The sequence below is a fragment of the Spermophilus citellus genome, assembly GCF_964194105.1.
Source record: "Spermophilus citellus genome assembly, chromosome: 17".
NCBI classification, from domain to species: Eukaryota; Metazoa; Chordata; class Mammalia; order Rodentia; family Sciuridae; genus Spermophilus; species Spermophilus citellus.
Window position 1 is genome coordinate 45,382,631 of NC_138199.1, and position 22,267 is coordinate 45,404,897.

The window sequence follows — 22,267 nt, forward strand, 5'->3', positions numbered from 1 at the left end:
CCTCTTCTCTCTTGCTCTCTGAGGTGAGCTCCCCTTCTTCTGGTAGAATAGCTCTTGAGGGAGCAGTCTTAGGCCCTCTATTCTATGCTTTCTCAATAGCTTTTGGATCACCTCAAATTGGTACCTCTTTAAGGGCTTTGTGTGGGGGATCAGAGTCTCCAGTGAGTGCTATGGACGCACAGTATATATAAACCAGACCAGAGCCCTTTCCTGGGACATTACTTGGCCAGTAAGTTGGTCTGATTGCTTTGAGTGATGCATGTGGTGAGTGTTTGAGTGGCTTGGCAGAAAATCAAGGATGTAGAATAGGGGCTGGTGGCAGGTGGTGGTGACAAATAGGAGAAAAAGAGAAAAATAGGATGCTAATCCAGCCCTTAGAGTTTCCTTTTGTCTTCGAATTTTATCTCAAAGGTTGTCTTGGGCATTAACTGAGGATTGACATAATCTGTAAGAACAAGTTGGGCAACAGGCAGGCAGGTCAGGGCCAAAGTGCGTTTCACTCCTACCGATGGTAAGTGGGCTTATGCCAGGTTTGGAGTCAGACTTGGGTTGAAATCATAGGTCCCTTCTTCTTTCCTTTCTTGCACAAGTTACCTTCTTCATTTTCCAGTGCTGGGAACTCTCTTGCTACCTGCATAATGGCTATTCAACCACTGGGTCTCATCTTTAATACTGTGTCTTCCTGGATCTCTCGCCAGAGTCCTTGGTCCAGGTTGGCTCTTCCTCCTCCAATTGCAGTCCTCCAAAGCTCACCTAGACATGTGCATCATTCTTGCAGGAGGGCGAAGGTTATTTGTCCTTTTCGCCACTCTATCTTTACCATCCAACAGTAGTGGCTTGTAGCTGCCAAGTTCTTACATTCTAATTGTTGAATGAAGAATTTCAATTAATCTTAGAGAACCTCAATTTTCTCAACTATGAAAAGGGTTTAATCATTCCAATCCTGAGCTATTTGACAGATTAACATATGTAAACTGCTAACATGGAGCTTGGAAGATAGAAAAGCATCTTTAAAATTTATTGCATCTGTTTTTTCCCCACATAATTATTGGTGCAATATATTTTATTGGTACATTTTTATTTGTATATAATAGTGGGATTTGTTGCTACATATTCGTACATGCACACAATATAATAAGATATAATATTATTGTATCTATCCCCTCCTCCATCCTCCTGGTCCCTTTTCCTCTGTTCTGTTGATCTCCCTTTGAATTTTTAAGATCCTTATACCCCCACTTTCCTTTTTCTTTTCTAGGTTCCACATAAGAGAAAACATTCAACCCTTGACCTTCTGAGAGTGTGGCTTGTTGCACTTAACACAATGGTTTCTAGTTTCATCCATTTCTTGAAAATGACACAATTTCATTCTTCTTTATGGCTGAGTAAAACTCCATTGTTGTTACCTCATTTTCTTTATTCATCCATTGATGGATACCTACACTGGTTCTATAGTGTAGCTGTTGTGAATTGTGTTGCTGTAAACATGAGTTTGCATGTATCGTTATAGCATGATGACATTAGTTCTTTAGGATAAATAGGAGTATAGCTGGGTCATGTGGTGGTTCCATGCTTAGTATTTTGAGGAACCTGCACACTGATTTGTAGTCTCACTGACAGCATAAAATTCTTGTTTCTTTTTCTCCACATCCTCTTAAGCATTTATTATTATATTCTTGATGACTGCTCTTCTGACGGGTGTATCTCAATTCTAAGATGTGATTTCCCCTCTACTATCAGTGTCATCATCTTTGAACTTGGAATGCTTCTTTCAATTGAGAGGATGTCATAGTTTACTAATCTGCATTTTTTTTTCTTTTGACATTATGTAAATAATGGTACATCTTTACTGCTTTACTGAAATGCAGTGGTTACTTCTGGTCTCTATTGGGAATGGTTGTATCTTTGACACCCTTAAGTTTTATCTTTTTTATTTAGGCATATGGTACCTGTGCTTTAAAAAAATATACAACAAATAACTATAAAAAGGGGAGACTAAATATTAATAAAAACATAGATGTATAGTACGCATATTAGAATATGGCATCTAAATCCTCACAGTGACCTCATTATCACATTTTACAGATCAGTGATGTAGGGCACAAAGAGGTTAAGTAACTTGACCAAGTTCACATAGTAAGTTACAGAGCTGGAATTTGATCTCAGAGTGAAATCCTCATTGTCCAAGACACTGTGATGTAAAATTGAAGCCAATAAGGCAATAAAAATGAACTGATATAAATACATAAATACACAAAGCTGTGTTCATCAAAAATTATGAACAAAATTGGAATAGCAACGAACTGGTGAAAAATACCACTATGTTTTATGTCAATATAAGTTGTAAAAGAATACATTTTAAGAAAGTTAAATTATATCTGTAGAAAAGATTTAGAAAATAAAAGAATAGCCTCCAATGATTAGAGTCAATATCATACTAAAGGAATTATAATCTACTTATTTCAGAAATTCCTTAGGGTGGCTATAAAATACAGAGAGCTAACATTAGAAGAAACTAAAGAAATTATATTAAGCGAGGAGTTAAATAAGAACAAATAAATTCAGAACATAAAATATCACATCCTTCTAAATGATCAAGAATAACCTTAAAATATTTATATCACTACAATGACTTTCAGAGAACTGATTTCTATGTAGTTCCTACATATAATTGATAACATCTCATTAGAACACAATTCTACAAATGCATGTTTATGTTATATTATCAATATCATGAAATTTTATGAAGAAGGTAAACATATAATCAGTAGTTATTGCGTGTCACTCAACCATTTATAGAATGTTATTGATATAAAAACCCTTTAACTCAAAACTTCAATAAAGAAGATAGTCATCCAGAAATAATCTAGATTATTTCCAAATCATGACATCCACTACAAGAAAACCTATAAATATTTAAAAAGTGGTGGATAAATTAAAGTTGAAAAGGAAGCATGGCAAAACATTTGAAATCTACAACTTGTTTATTATGGTCGTCATAGAAAAATAGAATCAAGAGTTGTCAGAATTGTTGTACTAGCCCCTGTTGTAATGGCAGTTAAACTATAGGCCCCATTTCTGGCTTTGAAAATAAAGTTTTATTTTATTTTCATTTTATATCATGCCCATTCATTTATGCATTATTGTTTAGGGCTGATTTTTCCCTACTGCTAGAAATTGAGAGGTTGTTACAGAGATTGAACAACACACACACACACACACATACATAAATACATACATACATACACTGTTTGGCTATGGCCAAGCTAGTTTAAACACAAACTTTGTTGATCCCTGGTTTAAAACTTTGTTCTGGGCTAGTAGTCTAATCCGGGCACTGTTTGAGGACATATTAAGGTTAATTAGCATGAAAAATATCCTAAAGGTCAATAAATCACTGTGTGTAATGCTCATTATGACATAAAGTTCAGAAGTACATAGGCAGGGATATTAAAGACTCATAATATCTTCCAGGGTAATATACAGATTCACTTTTTACACCTTGTTTTTTGTCGGCTCTGTTTTGTAGCACAGACTAGAAAAAAAAAATTGAGAATATCAACCATTCCTCTTAAAGCAGTACAATCAGGGTTTGAGTTTCAAATCAATACCATCTTGAAATTATGTGAACATAACAAAGTGGCCCACAAGCATATTGCTTTCTTGAGAAATGGGTAATTCCAGGATTAAGGAAGAAAAGGTATAAGGGTGAATTTAGGGAAAAAGGTGGCACCAAAATATCCCTGTCTTTACGTGGCTTTTCCTATGTGCACTTGTGGAGAACATGAGACATCTCTAGTATATTTTCCTCTTATAAGGACTCTGATTCTGTTGGTTATGTCCCCCATTTCTTATGGACTTATAAACCTTAGGTACATCCCCCAAAGCCCTATCTCTAAATACGGTCACAGTGGGTGTTAGGGCTTTACCATATGAATCTGAGGGTCACAATTCAGTTCATGGCACCTAAAAAATGGAAATAAATGTTTTGGATAAAATGGAGAAAGTGGGTAAGTGAGATAGGCACCTTATTTCTAGACATTTGCATTCCAGTGTAGATATTTAATTTGCAACTGTCTTCTAACCTACATTGCTGCAACCCCCAACTGCAAAGATAAGGAGATCAAAGATAAGTAAACCAATGGTGCCTTGGATAATCAGAGAGTTGAGCTGGATCTCAAGTGATATTTGGTATTTGGTGAAATGAGATTAGTGAGAATAGTATGCACTTAGTACCGAGGTCGGCTAGTTTGAGTTGAAGTCCTGGAAGTTAAAAACTTTCCAAAATATTTTTGAAAATCCCAGTACCAAAAAAAAAAAAAAAAAAAAAAAAAACCCAGTACCAAAAAAAGAAATAACAATAATAATAATGATGATAAGGAATGATAGATTCTTAGAGCACTATTCAAATGAGAATGCTGGACCATGTTCATTCGAATATCTTGAGATAGGTGCTCATGAAAAACCATATTCCAAGAAAGATGTATAGATCTGTCAGCTTCCAGGGACTCAGAGATTAATAGACCTGTTAATCAAAAATCTGTCGGTGGCTCTTGGAAATCCACATTTTAAAAGCATCTCAGATGATTCTTATCCACTTCCAATTTGAGAACCATTCCGAGGGTTCTTGCATTTGGACTTGAAATCCCTGCTCTCCCCACTAACCTCACTTAGAGTCTCACCTCAGAGGGAAAGGAGGATTTAGCAAAACTGAGAGGCCAAATGGTACAACATGCTATCTTAATAGCTTACATTTGATGAGTGTGTTAAAACTTCAAGGTATTTTCACTCAACTTTCCTACATAACAAAGCCTGATGTGCTTTGCTAGAACAGAGGGGTTTTGTTCAAAATTGTTCTATATGGCTCCTTCATCTTGCTTTTCTTTGGGCAAGTGATGAAATGAGTGATCCATCATTAAATACATTTCTGAAGTATACCCCATGTCTGTTGACATATTGGCCCTGAGACAGAAGGATATTTACATTATGTTATTTTTATTTTTTTCTGATAACATGCTTATGGTTTGTTGCTTTGCCTTCTCTACTATTTTCTGATTTAGTAATTTTGATTTGTTTCAACTCCAGAGAGATTTCATGAGAGCCTGTGTTTTTCACACCGTCTTGGGACCTGTGGGAGATATAAACTCTACCCTGCGGGGCTGGTTCTCCCAAGGCCTGTGTTGGCTTATGTAAATAAGAAAATACAGAACTTTATTTGATCACTGGTTGCTCTATGAGGGTAAAGTACCGGGGCAATCTATGAGGTTCAGAGCTACCATAAATGCACATTTAGTAATTTTACATTTTTGGGTTATTTCTCCTCTAACTTCCAAGATTAAAATGGGATAACTTGTATGAGAGATAAGAGTATAGCAAGCAACTCCTAGCACTATCACTGCTGTTTTGACCCTGAGAAAATTACTTGTCTTCTCTCATAGTGGTTCCCAAATATGAGGCAGGTAAGAACCACCTGAGATAACTTGTTCAATGTGGGTTCCCAAGAGCCATCAACAGCATCTTGATTAATAATAGGTCTGTTAATTCCTGAGTCCCTATAACCAGATACATCTATACATTGTTTTTTATAACTTAGTTTTTAATAAAAACTTCAAGATATTACATAAAGCCTCATATCCACATTATGCTGCTTTGAGGATGAGGTCGATGAAAATTATCCTCTCATCTTTAAAATTATCCAAATTGACACTTGATGACTCAGCTCTTTCTCTATTAGGAGGCTAGGGAAAGGAGGTTGATATTTCCTAGGTAAACTGGAATTGACAGTGATCCTTTCTCAGGCTGAGCACATGCCCAGGAGTGGACCACGGCTGGCTCATTCCTCTTTCTTTCCAATGTTTAGGCCTGCAATCTTTTCAGAAAGGGAAATCATCAGAGGAGAGTCTCATTTTTAAGGTAGATATTGCCACAGTAAAATACCCTGATAGTACGATTGGGTAACCAAATGTAGTTCTGTATTTAAAATACTCAGGACAATTTCTATTTCCAAGTAAGAGCTCAGTAAGTGTGAGACTACTTTAAAATTGAGAGCTAGCCTGATAGGAAGCAGTTTGAAAGCACAGGAACAAACTTATAAAACACTTAATAAACATTTCAGCACATTTATGGGAATGCACATGTGGGAGAGAATAGAAATAAAAATAAGACCTCGTTTTACTTCACTATCAAATTGTTTACTGTCTGGATTTATATAAATATATACATAAATAACTTGTGCAAGGCATTATTTTTAATGATCACAAATAAGGGCTTGAATTCTGGGATACTGATGATGATGATCATGATCAATACAACAAAGGCAATATCTTTTTCTACTTCTTTATAGTTTCAAATGCATGCACAAACATTTTTTTTTAATTTAATTCTCCCAAAAATTTGGTGACAATAAATTTTAGAAAGAGGTCTTTACCAAATTGAGAACTGAAGATTTGCCCATGATTCCAAGCTCTTAGTGGACAGAGCTAGGGTAAATCCAGGTTTAATTAAGTTTAAATTTTTGGTTATCATTTCTTATAATCCAAGATCAAAGTTGGGTAATTTCTATGAGAGAGATTTGAAATGTCTTTAGGCTTTGAAGAGACTATTCTAAGAACAAATGGAGTCCATTTGTCCAGGATTCTGAATCAGACTTTTTATTCTGCCCGGGGGGAAGTTTGGGCACGGAAGCTCTCTCAGTTAATGGGCTTTTCATACCATCCAATAAAGCATCCTACACCGCTGTTATTAAGCCAACATAAAATTCCTAACCCATATTCAAGTGTGATTGATGATTATGTGATATTATTATGAAAATAATAAGCTAATTTCATTAATTAGTTGATAATATCTCAACTCAGTTCTACTAATTGGAAAATGAGCTTGGAAATGTTGGTCAAAAATAAATTATGCCAATACAGTCCTACTGTTTTGGACCTAGTTAAAAGAATTAAACATTTAAATCATTATGCTTTCTAATTAAGCATCATCCTAGGATCCCCTTAGAGAAATCACTGAGAGGATGGAGATGCTGTTTGGCTTTGAAGCAGATAGGGCTAGCCTGCTTGGAGGGAGAGAGAGAGAGAAGGAAAGAAGGAGATGTGGGGGGGGGGAGGGGAAATTTTCACCTTATAATCTGTAATGCCTGCCTGATATGGATGTTTAATTTTCTGGAGGAGCACATAAAACTGAATGATAGTGTTATTTGTTGTATTTGAAATGAGTAAAGAACTTCTGCACAAATATTAGAATGGATGACTTCTTTTGTCTTCTCCTTTCGGCATATTTGAAAAAATAAAAAAGAGTAAACCTAAAAATCAATTTGCTTTCATAATAAAACTAAGAAATTGCTACAGATTCACCTATTATAAAGGAAATTTGTCAAAAGTAGACATAGCAGTTAAAAACAGATATAAGATTCAAATGTAAGCTTAAACCCATGTGGTCTACCCACATGGTTTAGCAGACCCAATTAAAGGTGTAGCAGACCCAATTAAAAATTTTTTTTATATATACATGACAGTAGAATGCATTTTGACATATTGTTACATACATGGAGTATAACTTATTGTAATTAGGATATCATTCTTGTGGTTGTACATAATATGGAGTTTCACTGGTGATGTATTCATATATGAACATAGGAATCTTATGTATAATTCATTTTACTCTTTCCTATTCCCATCCTTCTTCTTTCCCTTCATTCCCTTTTGTATAATCAAATGAACTTTTATTCTTCCCTCCCCTGCTTTCTGTGTGTTAGCATCCACATATCAGAGAAAACATTCCACCTTTGTTTTTTGGGGGGTGGGTGGGGGAGATTGGCTTTTTTTTTACTTAGCATGAAACTCTCCAGATCCATCCATTTACTGGCAAAAGTCATAAGGATATTTATTTTTATGACTAGTATTCCATTGTGACATTTGCTTTACTGATTCATCTTTTGCAGGGCACCTAAGTTGGTTCCATAGCTTAGATATGGTGATTTAAGCTACTATAAAATTGATATGGCTATGTCATTGTAGTATGCCGATTTTAAGTCCTTTGGGTATATACTGAGGAGTGGGATAACTGGGTCAAATGGTGGTTCCATCCCAAGTTTTTGAGGAATCTCCATACTCCTTTTCATAGTGGTTGCACCTATTTGCAGTCCCACAAGCAATGTATGAACGAAACTTTTCCCCCACATCCTCACCAACATTTATTGTTACTTGTATTCTTGATAATTGCATTCTGACTAGGATGAGATAGAATCTCAGTGTAATTTTAATTTGCATTTCTCTAATTGCTAGAGATGTTGAACATTTTTTTATACATTTGTTGATCATTTGTGTTTCTTCTGTGACATGTCTGTTTAGTCCCTTTGCTCATTTATTAATTGAGTTGTCTGTTTTTTGTGTTAAGTTTTTCTTAGTTCTTTATATACCCTGGAGATTAATGCTCTGAGATGCAGGTGGCAGGATATTCTCCCATTCTATAGGGAGAAAAATTACATTCATGATTTTTTCTTTCCTTTAGCAGACACAACTTTAATACTAAATTTTCAACACTCAGAAATGTCCAGGGCCTTCATCTGTATCCTGGTTTTCTCTAATTTTCTCTATCATTTTAGAAAGCTTTGGTCTATAGTTATTCCCTCTCTCTCCTGCATCATGAATCCTTTCCTAATGAGATTAATCAATCAGCATATGAACAAGTTAGTGCTAACATCCTAGCAACCTTGATCCCAAGCACCCTCTTCTAACCATACCTCATTCTTGACCCTCTTCCCAACAAATGTTCTGGAAAAAGTTTTCTATCCTATGTCCTTTTAAATTATTATTTTTTTTAACTCAGTTTTCTGCCTAACCAATTTGAATGAGCATGAACACCTCTATATTATTCCACACACATGACTCTGTTGATATTGTTCTTTTGGTATATTTCGAAAAATCCAATGTCCAACATCCATTCACTTAATATCATCTTATTGGCCATTCAGAAGCATCAGCAATAGTTTCCCATTGTTCTCTTCTTAAAATATTTTTATATTTTGACTATTTTTATATTTTTACTTTTTCTAATTGTAACATCACTTTCCTCAACTGCTTGGCTGGCTCCTCTTCCTTTATGGGTTCTCTAAATATTGACATTTTTTCAGACATCAGCACTCTGCTTTTCATCAAATTCTTGCTCCAGAGATAATCCCATGCAGTCCCATGGCTTGAAATAACTTATTGCGAATGACTTGCAAATACATACGCTCCCTTGACCCGTATATCCCTCTAGATTCAATTCCCATAGTCAACTGCCTATTCAATATTTTAATTTGAATATCTAATAGAGATGAAAAAGTTAAAATGACCATGACAGAATTATTGATTTTTTTTTTCCTTACTCAACCACCCTTCCAATCTTCTACTTTTAGAAAATTGCGTTATCATTTTCTGTTGCTCAAGATAAGAAACCTCAGAATCAGTTTTTATTTATCCCCCCCCCACTATTCCACAACTTATCCATATTCTGCTTGCTGGTTATACCTACAAAATGTTTCTTGAATCTATTTAATTCTCCCCAATCCCGCAGCTCCAATCTTGTCCCAAGCTACCATCTCTTGTCTGTTTTGTACAATGTACTTTCACTCTTGCTTTCCCCATAATCCATTTCTCACTGCCGCCACTCCATTTTCCATTGCCCATAACATGATACCACAGCTGAGTAAATTATAAGACATAGTTTTATTTTGACTCATGGTTCTAAGGATGCAAGATCAAGGGGCTTCATCTAGTGATGACCTTCTTGTTGGCAGAGTCCCAAGGTTGTATAGGCACCACTTGATGGGATAGGGAACTCTGGTGTGTGTCCCATGGTTTTTCTCTCTTCTTAGAAAGCCACCAGTATTCAATCATGGGGTCTCCAATGACCTGCCTTGTCTAATGTAATCACTTCCCAATGGCCCTTCCTCTAAACACCATAGTATAAATGAATTTCAGTATAAACTCAACCTGAAGCAACCAGGGTGGTCTTTTGGAAAACATACATCAGAACGCATCACAGTCCCACTGAACATGGTTATGTGCCTTTGAACATACAAAAACAGAGTCCAAACTCCTTACTGTGTCCCACCTGCAACATCATCTCTATTGGTTTCTCCTCCTCTTCCACTGAGTGCTCTCTGGTACCCTTTTCAGTCTGGTAAACTTTTTCATTCTCTCAGTGGCTCGTGAAAGAAGTCTAATATTGATCAAGCAACCAAATAGGCGTTTCCCAGAGCGTGGAAAAAGGGGACAACCTGTGCTTAGGAAGGCATGTGATCATCTATTAAGCAGTTGATTCCCATTATAGACTCCTATTTTTATTTTCAAATCTAAACAAGGATAAAAATTCCTAGACATTAGTGAGCTTGTCCTAAACGCCCTAACCCAGCAGTTCTTTACTAGGAATGAGAATAAACATGAGCAGGAACAGGGAAAAGCAGGAAATGAACCATTAGGGACCAAGTTTCATGATGTTAGAGGTACATACCATCCCCCTCTTCCTGAGACAGCCTGTGATCTAAGAGACACAAATTGGATGCAGCAGAGTAGAAAAGGAGGAGAGGAAATGAAATGTGAGGAGAGAGGGAACTAGTATAAATTCACTTACCTGTGACCCCAACTATGTTTTTTATTAAATAATAGAATATGAAAGGAAGGGATGCCTGCATTCAGAAATAAACAATAACAAATATGTGTGTGTGTATATATCACACACATATATGTATATATAATACTATATGTAATACATACTATACATAATATGTATAATATAGCATCATATATTATATGTAGTATGATAATATATAATCATACTACATATTATATATCGTATGTTATACATATTATACTATATATTTATAACATAATTTATAATATATTTATAATGTGTAACATTATATATATTACACATATTATACTATATAAACATATAGTATAATATGTGTAACATATATAATAAACAATTATATATATTTATTTATTTTTTCTATATAATTGTTTATCACCAAATGAAGAACTGACCAAAACTAAGAAGACTGGAGATAGAAATAGGGTATAAAAATTCTAAAAAGGGCAATTTATTATCTTTAAGATAATATAGTAAGATAAATAATGACTCCCTCCAAAAAGTCATCTCCTTTCCTTGAACCTATGAATATGTTGCCTTATATGAAAAGGGAAGCTTACAGACAGAATAGAATGGAGAGTAATGAGACACAGAGATCATCGTTGATTAGCAAGGGAGGCCTGGTGTCATTACACGTGTCCTTATGAGAAGGAGGCCATTGAGTTATAGAGGAGATGTGAGGATGGATGCTGAGGTCAGAGAAGAGGGAAGAAGCTGCACTGTTGACCTGCTGACTTGAAGAATGGAGGAAGAAGCCACAGGCAAAGGAATGAAGGTAGCCCTCTAATATCTGGGAAAGACAAGGAACCATTTTTTTTTTCTCTTTAGGGTCTCAAAAACAGAACAAAACAAATAAAAACCCAAAAGACCTTTCTTGGACTTCTAAGCTCCAAAACTTTAAAATAAAATTCTGTATTGCTTTACACTACTAAATTTATGGAAATTTGTTACAGCAACAATTGAAAACTAATATTATGACATGTTTGTATATTTGTTACCGCTGTTTACCAGTGAAGAGTCCTTGCTTCCATGAATGCTGAAGTATAACACCAGAGAAGCACGCCTAGGCAAGTATAGAGTGGAAAGTAGAAGGCTCTATTAAAGGACACCAGAAAAGACTTCTCCCCATAGGAAGAAGGGGACCCAAAAGGGAAGGTCTTCCCTCTTTTATAGCTAAGGTCTTCTTTTAGCTTTCCTACATTCATGTCCCTTTTTCCCCCTTATCTTGCAGTGATAGAATGCAGTTGGGAAGGCCCAAAAGGTGGGAGATTGGTGGACTGAAAGAGTAACCTGGGCAGGAAGGGCCTGGGGTGTTTTGATTAGCACCTCCCTGTTTTCTGGGAGCTGCTTGGGACAGTTCCTTAGGATGGGCTCTGGGCCTTGGGGACATTAATATTTCAATTTCCCCAAGAGCTGCTCTGGTTTCCTGGACTCCATTCTTGATAATGGTCTCCATTTTATTTATCTTACTCCATATTAGACCCAATTTACCTAGCTACACTAACTACCTATCTGTAAATCTGGCTTCATATTTGGGAGGATCAAGATAATTTAAAAAAAAAAATATTTGGGGGATAAAAATATTCGCTAAGATTTCTACCTATGTATCAGTGTACATAAATTGATAGCTTTACTATAGACCAACAATAACCAGTTAGAAAAAAATGAAAGATAGACATGATTACTATATCAACATAAAAATATAAAGTATCTTGTAAATGTAGCCTGCAACTGGGGTACCTCAGTTGTTCTCAATATTAGCTGCATGTTATAATTATCTTGGAGAATTAAAAATCCTGTTGCTCAAACTGCACATCAGAAATTATAGAGCAGAATGCTGACATTGGTGCGTTCTTAAAAGCACTCAAGGGGTTTCCATATGCAGCTAAAGTTGCCAACCATTGGTGAACTATGTTTTGGGTTGGGGTGGGAAACACATTGAACTATACTCAACTATAATCAAGCCTACACATGTGGAATGAGCACCTGGCCTGGGATGCCAATCATAGCAAGAAAAGGAGGTGAATTCAGTAGGCACTTTGCAAGAATACTAAAAAGAGTTGGCAACAAATCAAATATAGATAATGAAGGAAGTTAATTCGGTGATTATGCAAAGGCTTCAAAACTGGCAGAATGTTCATGCAACTGACTAATTGAAAGAAGTATCTTGGGGAATGAATATCTAGGTGGAAGGAAGAAAAGATATTGACATGTTGAAATTGAAGTGCTTGCATTATTTAAGCAATTGATAATAAGCACTTAAGATCTTAGGAAAATGGTGCTAGGCAACTAGGTGGGACCCTGTCTCTAAATAAAATACAAAACAGGGCTGGGATGTGGCTCAATGGTCGAGTGCCCCCGAGTTCAATCCCCAGTATCTCCTGTAAAAGAGATCTTAGGAAAATGGACGTCAACGCAGACAAAAAATTCAGACCTTACCAGCTCAGAGACAAAACAGTATTAAAGAAAAAACACTTTCATAGGAAAGACTGTGGTCTAAACTTTTAATATTTGAAAAACTGTAACTGCCAAGGTAATACTATTGAAGCCAGAATTAAAGACAAGCAGTCAGGGAGATAGATAAATCAGATTGAAGAAAACAAGTCTGGAGACTGCCTCTGAGGGATGGAAATGTTAATGCCTACAGAGCCCTTTCTCCACCCTTATCACTTTAACCTGCCCCAGCTCCAATCTGTTGCTAAAGTAATCTGTCCCAGGAATTGTCCCTCCCTACTTGGAGTTGCGGAAAGTTGTTAATTAATGCACCCTGGGTCCCCTTCTAGCCCAGATCACTCCACCTTGGCCTTTCCAGCCCACCTGTTTTTCCACCTGTTGGCCTGTCCCGGATCACACAAACAGCATGGGGGAAAATTAACAAGATAAGGGAGAAGAATGTAAAAGAACAAAGAAAATTTTGATGTATAAAAGGGATGGGACTTCCTCATCCCATGGATTCTGCCTTTGGGTCCCCTTCTCCTTCCTGGGAGAAGTCTGCGTTACCCCTTTGAAAATAAGCCCTGCTTTATAGGCTTGCTTCTCTAATGTTCTCCTTCAACATGTGAAGGAGCAGAACTTGTCACCGATAACTGGTGGTATCATTATGAGTTAGAAGTTTGGGGAGGTAATTAGGTCACGAGGCAGGACCCTCATGAACGGAATTAGGGCCTTGTAAGAGTTCTCCTAGGTAGGCCTTCACCTTTCCTCCTTTCATCCTGTGAGTTTATGACAAAAATAGTCACCTATGAATCAGGCATTTATCCGATGTTGAATTTGTGGGAACACTAATCTAGGACTTCTAGCCACTAGAACAGTGGGAAAGAAATTTCTGATGTTCAGCAGTCACCCAGTCTATGGTATTTTCTTCTAGTGAAATAAAAACTTTAAGAAAAGGAAGAGGGAACAGTGGCCATAATAAAAAAAATGACGAGATGAAAGGAAGAATGCTATTAATATTATGCAGAGGGGCTATTTTCAAAAAATATATTTAATTTTTGGAAAAAGAAAACAATAACAACAACAAACCCAAAGAAAGAAAGAAAGAAAGAAAGAAGGACATGAGGTTTGAGAAAAACCAATGGTTGCTGTAATGCCAGATTTGGGGGACCCTGAAAGACCACCAGGAGCCGAATCTGATTTAAACACTCAAGAGTTTTTATTGCAAGCTCGAGCCTGGACTCACAACCGTTTTTGATACAACGGTCCCAAGGAGTGAGTCCTGGTCCTTTGTTCAGTGAGATTTTATAGGTTTTTTGGGGATATTATATGTGTCACAACATCACATAGCAAATCATTTCATACCGCAGGAAAATCAAACAACAGCTCTTAGCATCGATTAGCACATTCACTGGCGGGAACAAGTTGGGTAGGGGAGATTGGTTAGTACAAGAGGTAGATTTGTTTGAACTGATAGGTTTAATCACTGAGGGGTGTACGTAGTAAACTACATGGTTTCCTAACATGTAATCAAACACCCAGACTACTGGGGGGGGGGGGTCACCTGGCATTCCAGGTATTTTCCCTGTCTCACACTGATTGGTTGCTAGGGGATTGCTATGGATCTTCAAGGTCGGTCAGGCATTAGGCCCTCAAACATTGTTTGGTCTTTCTAGGAAGTAGCATTACTGAGTCAGGGACACCTGGTGCTGCGGACCTTGCCTGTTATTTATAGACAAACAACTTAGCAGGGTGGCTATGTGCCTAGGAATGTTCAATGGGTTTTTCCAAGGACAAGGGTCACCCCCACTTTGGTCAGGCTTTGCTCCCAGGTAGAGGCTACTTTCTCAAAAATGGAGTCACATCAGTTTCTCAGTTACCACACTAGCAAAGCCATAAGAGAACTCGAAGTGTCTACAGAAGGTACAAAGCACATTTGAAAGTGCTGATCATTTTCAGCAATCACATTTTACGAAAAATGGATGCTTCTTACTAACTGAAGAATTAAATTCAATAAATATGTGCTGAGCATGAAACATAGTGCTTATTTCTGTGAAAGATGCTGAATTTTGAAAGCATCATTCAGGTTGCCATAACGGGGTTATAGTTCGAAACATGATGTTTCAGTGCTTTAATGGATATTTTGGTGGTTTTGTAGGTCACTAGCCACTTTGAATAAGTATCAGAGGGGAAGCACTGGCATGTGCCAAAAGCCCAAATGTTATCAGAATTGTAAGTGTCATCTGTTGCATCCTAAAGCTGCCTCAAAACATGAAATATTTATTTTTTTTAATGCAACAACTTTGGGGCCATATTTTAAAAAGTGTACTTTAAATGTTTCTGAAGTTGGTTTCTGCGGGCATGCCTAATAAATCTACACTCTCGGACAACAAAATTAGGACTGTAAGAGTAAAAGAAATTGAAGTTAAAGTGTGAAAGACTGGGCATTGTAAAGTTTCTAAGCTGCAAAGCCCTAGTTAAAATGTAAAGGACCAGGTATTGTTAAGTTCCTATGCTACACCCAAAACCTGAAATTCCAGTAGCTGTTAGGACAATTCCCGGGACTGCCCAGTAGATATTCCCCATGACCATTTAGTTGTTTAATAACCTAGGACCCTGTGCAGCTTGGCACGTAGGCATTCAGGGCCCAAACCAATCAGTTTAAATGTATCCTCTCCCTAGGATTGACCTATCACTCCAGCCCGACCTGTTCCCGCCAATGAATGTACAAATCATGTTCAGGAATTGTTGTTTGATTTTCCCAAGGTGTATAATGATTTGTTAAAGAGGACCGTGACGTATGTAAAGTTCCTGCCTTCCCCAAAAAGTGTACTTAAGCACTGCTTAACCTCTGCACTGGGCTCTGGGCTGCTCTCCCTTCTTGAGTGAGCACGGAGCCCCAGCATACTGGATCTGCAATAAACCCCTTTTGCTGTTGCATGAGTCCGTCTCTTGGTGGTCTCTTCCTCCGACGTTTGCCGGACCCTTACAGGACCAGAAATATTAGATCACTTGGCTAGAATAAAATAGTATTCAGAAAAAAAAAGATTCTCAAACTTTTTAACTGGCCTCAATATTATTCTTCAATTTTGATGATGTATAAAGAAATACACAATAATCAGAGATTCCAACAGTCTATTATGGCTCAAAAACAATCATTTATTTTTTTCTTATGAGACAGACCAAAGTAAGTATGCTTGGTCAGCAGAAGACCCTTCTTAGGTGATGATTCAGAGACATAGCTCCTTCCAAATTGTGCTCCCCCATTCTGCAAGTCACATGGTCATGCTGCTTTCTGCATTCAGTTGATGGAAAGAGAAGGAAATCTTAAGGGGGGGTGCTGAGAGCCATAGCCAAGTAGGAATGATGCATGGCATTTTTGGTTGAAAGGTGACCCCAGCAAGCCATTGAAATGATAATGATTATGTTAAGATGCACATTCAACTGGAGATTAGACCCCTGCTGTCTGCCTAGGCCTGCTACTTTGGAGCTCTGCAGGACTCCAGGAGAGTTCCTATTGGTTGGGGAAGTGCGGTAGGAGGGAATTCCGGAGGAGGGATTTCCTATTGGAGTAGTGTGTCCCAGGGAGGAGCCAACTGGCGTGGTTCGGCATTTTTCTCTGGGAGCGTGTGTGGAGTGAGCTGGTGGAGTTCAGAAATAAAGTTTGTTCCTGCTTCAGTGGCTCGTGATTTGTGTCCAGCCAGACTGCAGCAGGGGGGTCCAACCACTTCTAAAAACCTTTGTGCCATGAATCACAGAAATCGCTTTGGGTCACATTTCCTTGGTGGAAACTGCTCACGTGGCTATACCTAAGGGCAAGGCAGGTCGTGAGAGAAAATGAAATTTATGAACAGAAGGAATGTTTAATAGTAATGCTGAGTTGTTACACCTGGAAACTAGTTGCTAAGGGAGACGACTGCATGATAACTAAGTCCGAATGATTGCTTGCTTTTATTTTGCAAATATACTGCAACAAGATGATGATTTTTAGAGGCACTTCTAACCTAGTATCTAATTTATTGATATGCACAGTTTCCTTCATGGTGTACAAACATAGTAACAAATTCTCCTAGTGTCACATCACAATTGCAATTATGTGGATGGTCTCACTTTTTCCCTATCCCCTCAAAGTTTATCATGCAAATGAGAAATTATTTTCTTGTTGAATAATTTTTATTTAAGAAGTTTCATGAACAGCAGCAAAATATACCTTTCTCTAGATTTATTTTGGATAGGGAAGAAAGGGGATGGATTTCCTTTTGCTGATAAAATGAAGGTGTAAAGGACAAGAGGCAGAGATCAGGTTAGAGTTTAGGCTACCGAACAAGAGGCTGTACATGTGTTGCTGTTGGGCCAGGGAGCTTTGCTCTGTAGTCCCCTGTTGTGACATGGCAGATGCCAATTTTAATAAGAAAAAAAAGGAGACAAGTAGTGCTGATATGCAAATATCTGAAGCATTCTTGTGGTGCTGAGCTGATTAGATTGCTTAATATGCAGAAAACTCAAACAGAAGAAAGAAAGAAGCAAGCATTTGTTCGCCGAAGCAGTTCTGATCATAGACTTATACCCTGCAGGGAGAATATACATACCGAGTGCTTTCTCTAAACCAGAGTAGAAACTGCTGGTTGTTTTTTCTCCCTGTATGTCAGTAGCTTGCCAAGTGGGAGAGGATGGACTCTGGGTTGCACCCCATGGGTCAAAATTCATTATTATTCCCTCCTTTATTGGATCTATACCGATGTATTTAATCTATCAGAATGAATTGATGAAAAGAAAATGGAATTTGTGGTAAAAATAATCTGGTATTTGAAGAGAGCCTTTATTTTCAGAGAATTTTAGTCTCTCAGGGACCCTGAACTTCATTGCTTCCCTTTCAGCCAGAGAATTTCAGATTGTGAAGGCCAGAAAAAGAAGTATTTTGTGCTCATCCTTTGACCCACTAGAATCTTTGTCCATAAATTGAAAATACTGGCGTGTGGAGACTTGCTGAGGATTATGATGGAGAATCAGAGTTGAATGCTATTGAATTCCCCGGTGAAGGTAGAATCTGAGGCCAGCCAAGATTTCTTTTGTTTTCGCCAAAGCTCTTTTTTATCATCCCTACTATTCTGCATTTCATTGCATTTCAGAGTGTGTGCTAGTGATCAGCTTGTTGCCTCTCGCCACCAATCCACCTTTCTTTAGCACTCTTGGTGGTTCAAGAGCTAGGCCCTGGAAAGTTTCTTCCAGCTAGACCAGTTATTTGACATACTTTCTGAGGGTCAAAGAATTTGAACCCACCTGGATGATGTGCCTGGGAGTTTCTTAGGAGGTTGCAGTTAGGATACAGGTTAGGGTACTAGTCATATGAAGAATTCACTGCGGTTAAATGATGTGACTTGAAGATGGTTCATTTGCATGGTGGCAAGTGGGTCTGGCTCATGACAGGAAGTATGTCAATGGTTCCTCATTAACTGGACCCCTCCATAGGGCTACGGGAGTAATCCCACTGATAACAGTTACTGGTGATGAGTCCTACTTCCTTACATGCTGAAGTATAACATGAGAGAAGCAAGCATATAAAGCAGGGTTTATTTAAAAAAGGGGTAATACAGACTTCTCCTTGGAGGGAGAAGGGGGGCCATAGCTGGTATCCTGGTATCCTCCAAAGTGAGAGCATTCTGCCTCTTTTATACATCCTAAATTCCCTTTGTTCTCCTGCTCTCTTCCCCCTTATCTCTCTTTTTCTTAACTAGGCCTAGGTAGGATGGCCAAAGGTAATAAGCAGATGCATTGGAGGGGGTCAAGGTGGAATGATCCAGCTGGAAGGGGTGCCTGGATGCTTTAATAAACAACTTTTACAATTCCCTACAGAGAGGGACAATTCCTGGGACAGGTTACTTTAGATTGGAACAGGGGCTGGTTATCTGGATTAGGGTGGAGGAAGGGCTCTGGAGGCATTAACATTTGAATCCTGCAGGGACTGATCTCCAACTTCTTGGACCCAAATTGACTTCCTTAATCCAATCTGACCCGATTTACCCTTCTATATTAAATACTGCCTGTCTTTAATTCTAGCTCTATCACAACATGGTGACTGGCTTCTCCAGGCATGAGCAATCCAAGAGGGAACAAGGACAAAGTCTTGGCTGTCACATACTGTCATTTCTGCTCTTCTTGGAGTCACTCAGAATAACCCAGAAAACAATGCTGGCAAGCACTCCATATAGGCATGAATATAGGGACACAAGGAACATTGGAGACCATCTTGGTGATTGCTCATCGCCATTGCCTAAAGACAAGTTGAACAAATTAAAGAAAGTATCATGATTCAGAATGGAAAGACCAATAGTTCTTAAACTGACAGTTCTCCATGTCTATGTATGTACATGGCTCTTCCAATCAAATTAAAAAGTTATATTGTGCTTACGAATTGTGACAGCAATTATTAATTCTTTGGAAGCTAGCCTGTATTTTATCTCTACCTAAGTCTCACATAATGTTAAATATAGTTCCTCACTCATGGTAACTATTTATAAACCATTAAATCATATTCAGTTATCTAAGCTATAAAACAGAAAATAAAAAATCTCTAGATAGCCAAAACCCGTCACAATTCTTTTTTTTTATAGCTATCTTATGTTTTACATAACAGTAAATGCATTAGACACATAAAAATATTCCAAAGTTTGAAATGGAAAATTAAGTGCACATTTCCTTTATCAGCAAAGTTTTTAAAGCTATAGTAACTTGGATTCATGTAATAATCTCATGCCAATAAATAGTGAAGCCTGACCACTCCTCTGTTCCTTCAGCCCATGTCTATATGGGTGGGCAGAAAGTCCAGGGGTTCAGCATGAAGTTCAAATCACAGACATCCCCATTTGTCTATGGAACCCTAATTTTGGACCCTCATTCCGGAAAACTCATTAAAAGCTTTGTTCTGGTTGAATTGTGTCCCCACCAAAATTCATGTTTAAAACCCAACCCTGCTATCTCAGAATGTAAAGCTTATTTTGAGCTAGGTTCTTTACAGAAATAATCAAATCAAAATAAGGCTATGATTGGCCTAGTCAAAGGACTATTCTATAAGTTGTTATTTTTTTCCAAACAAATTGAAATAGATGCCTATTTTGCATTATATGTACATTTGTATATAAGAGCAAGTTCTGGATAGATTAAGTACATAATATTTTTAAAAAACCATAGGAGAACCAGAAGAAAGAAGGTAAATACTTTTATCCATATAGTTTTGTCCATATGTCACATTTTCATTAATAATGCATAAGTACAAAATGTCTATACAATTAAAATGTATGAATGTCAAACAATAGACGTGATATAGTTGGGAGGTGTGATTGAGATGGATTAGATATGTACTGTTCCTGTTCCTTTCCTTGGTCATGAAGGAAGTCAACATGTCTTAGCCTTTTTTGCATCAGGGAGGGAATTTGGGACTGTGCTCTGGGAGGAATTGATGGAGACAGCATATAGACCTGATCACATAATTTCCATGGGGTCTTCCCTACTGTCTCATTCTCTTGTCCATGAGATTGTAAGCAAATGACACTGAGTAAACAAAGTCTCAAGTGTGTGACCACTTGAAGCAGAGCCACCCAGGACAATTTTATTGTTCTGGAATGTGAACAAGAAATAAACTTCCTTGCGGTATTTTGGGATTGTTTTGAATAGCAAGTAGCATTCCATACTTTAAGACAGGAGGACGATATTGAAACAGAGTGAGGGGGAAAATAGTGCCTTTTAGGACCAGTTTTTGTAAAGGCACACAGTGCAAATTAGCAATTGCACAAACACTGAGCAGGACTAAAAATAGCTATACTGCTGGAGTTGACCTTGGCTAATAGGGAATGCAAATGTATCATAAGTCAAAATGAGTCTTGTGATCTAATGTGTGAGCCTCTGAATTCATCCTTGGTGAGATTGAAAGGACTCCTGTAGAGTTCACGCAAAGTCCAAGGACCATACCACACACTGGAATGTCACACAAGAAATGTATTGTTAGTAACCAGAGGCATACCAACAAAGCTGTCCCTGAGAGGAGAGCAGCAGTCTGTGGGCCCTCAGAGCAACTTTGTAGCCCACAAGAGCAATCTCCTAAACTGCTTAGGAGTTTAAGCTGGGGTGGAGTTGACAGCAGGCACATGTTCTTTGGGGCAGTTAAGCAGCTTTGCCACAGAATCGAAACTTTAGAACCTCTAGATAAAATGACTCCTAACCTAAAATGGTGAATCTGATGCCAATATTGATTTGATGCCAACATTGATCTGATGCCAATAGAAATGGTTTAAGGACAACAGTATAATGTAGGAAACTCCAGCTCCTGAGAAAATTGCACATGAGAAAGTCAAGGGCTGTCTGTAATCATAACTGGGAAAGGCTAAAATGAGAAACACTCAAAGAATAGATCACAAAATAGTTTTATCTAATTTTTAAAAGCCTAAATGGCAAATTCATCATAGCAGAATAAAAAAGTAATTGACAAACTGAGAAAAATATTTGCCTATTATGTGACTAAGGTTCTTATCCTTAGCAGACAAAAAATGGGTACATCACTAAAAAAAAAGTTAATACCTTAATGGAAAAAAATTGATGAAAAACAGCACAAGTATTTAATGCATGCCCACACATTAAAAAATGCTACAGGCCTATAAACATTGAATAAAATGTTTACTTTCACTTATGAACAAAGAAATATAAGTTTAAGCAACAAAGAAATGTCATATTTTAGAATTGAAGATTGAAATTAAATATTAAAAGTGTATTAGCTCAGTGTGGACATAGATGTTGGGAAGTAAGCATTCTTTTACATCCTTCTTACAATGTGTGTGGGTGATTGTTCAACTTTTGGAGGACAATTTTTTTTTCTTTCCACATTGTATTGTTTGTACATTGCAGTCATAAAGGTGGGATTTGTTGTTACATAGTCATGCTTACATAGTATTGAGAAACTGATGTGACTCCATTTTTGAAAATAAATAACAGCAGCTTCTACCTCAAGGCCTGTCCTAAGGAAGGGGGCGTGACCCTTGTCCTTGGAAAAACCCATAGAGCCTTTCTAGGCACATACCCACCCTGCTGAGTTGTTGTCTGCAAATAACAGGAGAGATCTGTGGGGCCAGGTGTCCTTGATTCAGTTAGGCTAGGTGAAGACCCATAGCAACCCCCTAGCAACTACCAATCGGCATGAGACAGGGAAAAT